The 5934-nt window shown below is 46.2% G+C and overlaps 1 non-coding gene across 1 annotated transcript; it reads left to right on the forward strand.

Annotated features, from left to right (window-relative positions):
• The first annotated feature begins 5116 nt into the window (after positions 1 to 5116).
• On the forward strand, positions 5117 to 5310 carry LOC115658136. Its single transcript, XR_004002171.1, has one exon. It is a non-coding gene; the product is annotated as a U2 spliceosomal RNA (small nuclear RNA).
• Positions 5311 to 5934: the final 624 nt, after the last annotated feature.

A 5934-nucleotide genomic window follows, 5' to 3' on the forward strand; every position in this document is an offset into this window, starting at 1 on the left:
AGAGAATTGAGAGCATCAGTTTGTATAAAGGTATTGCGTGGGTGAAAGGCTGTAAGCAGGATTCAACCTACAGAGAGGAATACTATTGGATTTATCAATTCTAACACCTTAAGCACTCAGCCATCACCATAATAAGGTTTCAGTACCACAGAATAAATAATCACAATGAACTGGTCAATAATCACAATGCCCAGGCCTGAAGATTTCCCACAGCAAACCTGGCTCCCAAAGCACAGGGGGGATTTGTTCTCTTTGCTTAGCCATGTGCAGTTGCACAGAGAGCACCTTCAAAAGTCTCCCCTCCCACAGAGCGGGAATGGGAAATGATTCTCAACTTGAAGCCTGATGTGAATGAGAATGTCTGAACCAAGGGGACAGGTACTGGTCTTTGCTAGAGAAACCACTGTCAAGTTTTAGCAAATTAGGACAAGTCAGCAAATAAAAACAACCTCAGGTATCAGTAACTGCTACAGGTTGCAAATTCCTACATGCAGCAGTTTCTGGCATTACACCTGCGCAGTTCTGATCCCTGACTCTTCTTGGGCTCCTGCTTTCTCCTTAGCTCCGCCCCACTCTGGCCCAGACAGTTGCAGCTCACAAAGAGGATGGGACTCCCTCATTTGATTGCTTGGCCTGTCAGTCCGGCTAACTTGGAGCTTTGGCCTCTCTCCATTGCCCCTGGGGTCTGTCAGTCTCAAGGTCCTGATTTCCCACTGGCCCTTCCCCCTTCTATTGGGACTGGGAACTAGCCAACCAACCTGCCCCCCACCAAGTTTTAGTAAAGGGCCAAGAGCAGCCACATTACACAAACCAGGCCTGTGAGGGTCACCGATGGGCAGAGAAGGCCACATAAGCTGGTCCCATGATGTAACAGTCAGCAGTCAGGATTCTGAATCCTGCAATCTGAGTTCAAATCTCAGTAAGACCTTGTGTTGGTTTGCAGTAAAGCCCTGGAGCTCAAAGTGCTCCTCTTTCCTGTCTCCAGTTGTGCAAGAGTGAGTCTTTTCCCTGCTGCTGAGTGACTCACACCCACTGGAGCCAGGTATTTGGTCAGGATGGCTGCAATGCATTGGGGCTCCAGAACTTGCTACCCTGGCTACTGCTGTCTGCAGTCCTGTAGTTTGACTTTATGGTTGGGATTCTTGCTGTTTCACCTAATGCCCACAAGTTTGGACCTTCTGCTTCCCACCACACTTTTCCTCTGGCCCACGTGGCACTTGAAGAAAGGAGTGCCAGGGCTGGGATTAATAGTCAGGGCTTGGCAGGAGGGAGGAAGAGTCCCAGGCTGGAGCCCCACACACCTTCCCTCCTCCAGGCACCTAGAGCAGAGGCAGCACAGCTCTGTTCACTGCATACCTCAGCAGAGTAGGTGAGTTCATGTAAATACAGTCTGGTCCCAAAGCCTCACCCTAACCCTGGCTCCTCACTAGCTGTCAGGGGAGAGCTCATTCACACCTTGCTTACAAATCATAATTTTACATTATAAGGTTGGCCAACATTGCCAAAACCAATGCACCAACATTGTTAGCAAACACAACAGCTGGATGAGGAAACCAGTCTTTGTCCAGACTTTTAAAAAAACCTGTTATACTTTCTCAGGTACAAATATTTTTCATACATTGTATCTGCTTTTAAAGTGTATGTTAACATTTCAATTTCCATTCAAATTTGCAACCAATGACAACATTGACAGCGCTGCATGTAACTACCTTAACACCTGGGGGGTGGGGGAGGTGTTGGTAAAATTCAGGGAAGGGGGTGCACAGCCCCCTGGCTGGGGGGCGTATAGGGAATGCCCAGTTTCACTGAATTGAGTCTCCTACAGCAGCACCTCAGTAGGTTATTCAGAGAGGAGCTGCAGTGTCTAGGCAGTGGGATGCCTGTACCTTTAATAGCCCAGCCCTGGGAAGCCCATGCTGAGACATGCTGCCTGTGGGAGGGGAAATAAAAAAGCCCTCTGGCCCCATGTTTGCAAACACTGGAGTCTCAGCCCACCGGGATAACTGTTACCCCTCTGCCCCTGCCTCTGCCGGGGCTTAACCCTCTGGCAGCGCCTCATCCTTGGGCTTAATTCTGGCTCCTTCCCCCTTCCCTGACTTTGCCCTTCAGCCCCTCTCTTAACTCTGCCTCCAGCTGCTTGACCCCCCGACCAGTCAATTTCCACCCCCTGCTCAGACCCTGGCTAGCCCCTCCTCTGATTTGCCTCCCTTTAAAAGCCCTTTAAATCGATATAAAGAGCAGTGTAGTGTGGACGGGTGCAGCATTAAATTGATTTCACGCTGTTAAAATAGGTTTAACAGCGTAGTGTAGACCAGGCCTCAGAAGACAGAAGGATACTGCGCTAGATGGACTTTGCGTCTGAACCAGTCTCGCCGTTCTTATGTCTCCCTTGGAGCAGCAGTGACACCCAGTGGGCAGTCAGAGTAATGCACAGAAGGTGATTTCCTTGGCGCAGCAGTGACACCAAGTGGCCAATCAGGGTAACGCACAGAGCATGTTTCCCTTGGAGCAGCAGTGACACTTCGTGGTCATTCAGGGTAATGCACAGAAGGTGTTCCCCTTGATACAGCAGTGACACCCAGTGGCCAGGTGGCGTAACGCACAGCGTGTCTCTGCCTTCTAGGAGCAGTGACACCCAGGGACCAGTCACGGTAATGCACAGAGTGTGTTTCCCACAAATCTGAGTAATGCACAGAGCATGTTTCCCATGAAATAGCAGTGACACCCAGTGACCAGCAGGGGTGGCATCAGCCTCTTCCCATTTGGTGGAAGACTGAGGTGGGCTAGACAAAAAAATTGAGGGCTGTGCCCCCATCACCTGGCCCCACTCTTCATGGAGGCCATGCCTCTGCTCCTTCTCAATTAAAAGACAGGCTCCTCTCCTGGCCAGGGTTTACAGCAATACAACCTTTATTAAAATAAAATAGTAAACAGGGCTTACTCTAAATAAAGAATCTATATCTGTCCAAGTTTTAGTATTAAATTCAAAATCCTCTTAAATAACCCATCAGAAACCAAACCTAAATGAAAAATTGAAACCAAAAACAATGCTTAATTTAAAACCCAAACATTAAAAAACTTTGTTTTTAAAAATAAAAACTAACAAATCTCATACATTAATAATTTCAAAATTTTATCAAAAAAGTGTGCTACAGCAGGGTGATAAAATAATATAAAATAAAAAAGCCCGACCATTAAAACCTACTATAAAGGAATTGAATACTTGAATACTAGCCAAATCTGTATAAAATATGCAGAACTATGTCAAAACCGGTATTGCAGGTCAGCCATTTATCCAGCAAATGGCAATGAAAAGCTCCACTCCAACTTAAAAAAAAAATTCCTAAACCAATAAATCAAAATAGTCACAGCCTGCCTAAAAAAAACCTACAAAGAAGCAAAATTAAACCTGTACCAACACTGGAACAAACTATGTAAATTTCTAATTCTAACTTCTTGTTTCTCCCAGGAGGAAAGTGTTTTTCACCCTAGTAACCAGGCTGTTACTACAGATTTTTTGCGATGCCACCTACTATGCACTTGCCTATACAGCCACTGACCGGCCTTGGTCAATGTGACCTCATCATGGATGAATACCCCTACCAAGGGTATGTCATAGCGCACCTGGAATTCCCTGAGGAGGTTGCTGGGATAAGCGAAGAGGTAGACACAGCTGCCCTAATATACCCTGGCCCTAAAGGGACCTCTGATATGTCTGTGCTGATAGAGACCGATTCCAGTTTCTTCAAGGTATTTGTGGATTATTGCAGATGACGGGCTGGGGACCAGTATGTGAAAACCTCTGAATAATCTTATCTGGGGATACCAGCAAGAACAAATCTAAGACTAAGAATAAGGAGAGGTCCCCAAAGCCTCCTATGCAGAGACACTATCGTCCCTTTAAATCATTTGGGACAAGGCGGGATGAGAGATATGAAAGGGCTTTTCAGGAAATCATGATTTGCCTGATTCATGTGCCAGTCCTAGTCCTTGCTGACCCAAACAAACCATTTATCCTGCATGCTGATGCCAGTTTGGAGGGTCTGGGAGCAGTCCCGTACCAGGAAGTGGGTGGCAAACGTAAACCTGTAGCCTTTGCCAGCTGAGGACTGTCTGATAGGAAGACTCACTATCCCATCCACAAGCTGGAGTTCTTCGCCTTGAAATGGGCCATCACTGAGAAATTTCGAGACTACTTATATGGTGCTCAGTGTCAAGTATGGACAGACAACAGATAACAATCCACTGACTTACGTGTTAACAAGTGCTAAGCTGGATGCTACAGGGCAGAGATGGGTGACCACTTTTGCTAGCTGTGACTTCAGCATTCAATACCAATGAGATGGTATACAGAGTGTGATTTGTGGGAACCACAAATTCTTGGCTGGGGAGAGGATGTAAGCAGGGTCAGTTTGAACTCTACCCTGACATCTGTTGGTGATCTGTTGTAAAGGACTTTTGGGGCTGATGTAATTTGCATGGTCACATCCACCCTGCATTGCATGATTGCTTGTCCAAATCATGACTTCAGCTGCTGTGGGATCCCCAGTCTGTTTCTTATTAGGGCAGGAGTAATACAGTGTAGTTATACTGGTTATATGAATGAAGGACAGCAGAAAGGTACTTGGGATTTCATGATTGAGAGACTAACCGTAGTCTACATCATTCTTGCTACACAAGGCACATGGGTTCTACAACAATGAACTGGCAGGCAGGCAGGCAGTTAGTTATCTCTTTCTCGAAGCTGACCAGCCCTAATGTCTGTAGTCTCATCTCCTACTTTGGAAGCCTGCTATTTACCCCTTTCAGTTGCAAAAATGGACCATTGATTCCTACCCTTTATTTCCTATCTGCTAAAGGGTTACTGATCCATGAGAAGGAGGGGATTGAGCCCTCTGGAGTAGCTTGTGACTGTGAGTGGCAACCTCAGGCCAGACTGTTGAGAAGCAGGGCACAGCCCCCGAATCGGTGGTGTGTTCCAGACTTAGATTTCACCAAGTGTCAGATTCTGGAGGATGTGCCTTTTATGACTTTGTAAACCAAAACTTGCTATTTGGGGATAATGTAAGCATTCTGTGCAGAGGACTAGAAATGTTTTTATTAACCTGTATTTTAGATCATTTTAACATTCGCTGGAATCCAAGTTTTACATCTGTTCTTATCACTTTAAGAACTGATACTTCCTCTATCTCAGGACTAGCTATGAAACTGATTTTTTGGAAGAGGGAGATGGAACAGCAGCTTCCTGCATCCACTGCACTCAGCGCCCTGTTATTGCGGCACTGAACCTCCAGGAACGGTGGCCCTCCCTTTGGGGAGAATATCGTGGTTGAAGAGCAGCGAAGAAAAGTGGTGTTGTCTGTCTTACCATTTCGTTTGTACTAAGAGTATGGTTTCCAGTCATTTGTAACTCTTTCATCAGTTATTAGTTATGTCTTATTATTAGGCCTCTGAGTTGAAAGGCTGCTCTTGCAGATTTGACTTTGTCGTTGTTTGTGGGTCAGTTAAACAGCTGCTTTCTTAGTCTATTCTGTGTAGGTTCTTCAACCGCTCTCCTTAGTAGTCTACCTTCCAGAATTAATTGCATGGTTTGCATCCATTCTTTCCCTCGTCTCCCCACAGAAGAGAAAATTTCCATCCCTTTCCCGTTGGGCAAATGCCACCATCTTAACCTAGGAAACAGTCTCTGTAAATGTTTTGCCCAGATGAGGGCTAGTTCATAGGAGCAGAAAAGGAGGAAGGCTGTGGCCCTTAGAGTCACATTCCTAGCGTGACTCGAGGAAAATACTTAAAAAAATAAAATAAAGTGTCCGGGGCCGGTGCGCGAGCGGCTCGGGGGGCGCAGCAGGTCAGTGGGTGGGTATTGTGCAAAGCAGGAGTGTACAGGGAACTGTCTTTCTTTCTTTTCTTTTCTTTTAAACAGACTTGTGTGTC

The sequence above is a fragment of the Gopherus evgoodei genome, chromosome 9 (assembly GCF_007399415.2).
Source record: "Gopherus evgoodei ecotype Sinaloan lineage chromosome 9, rGopEvg1_v1.p, whole genome shotgun sequence".
In the NCBI taxonomy this organism is placed as follows: domain Eukaryota; kingdom Metazoa; phylum Chordata; order Testudines; family Testudinidae; genus Gopherus; species Gopherus evgoodei.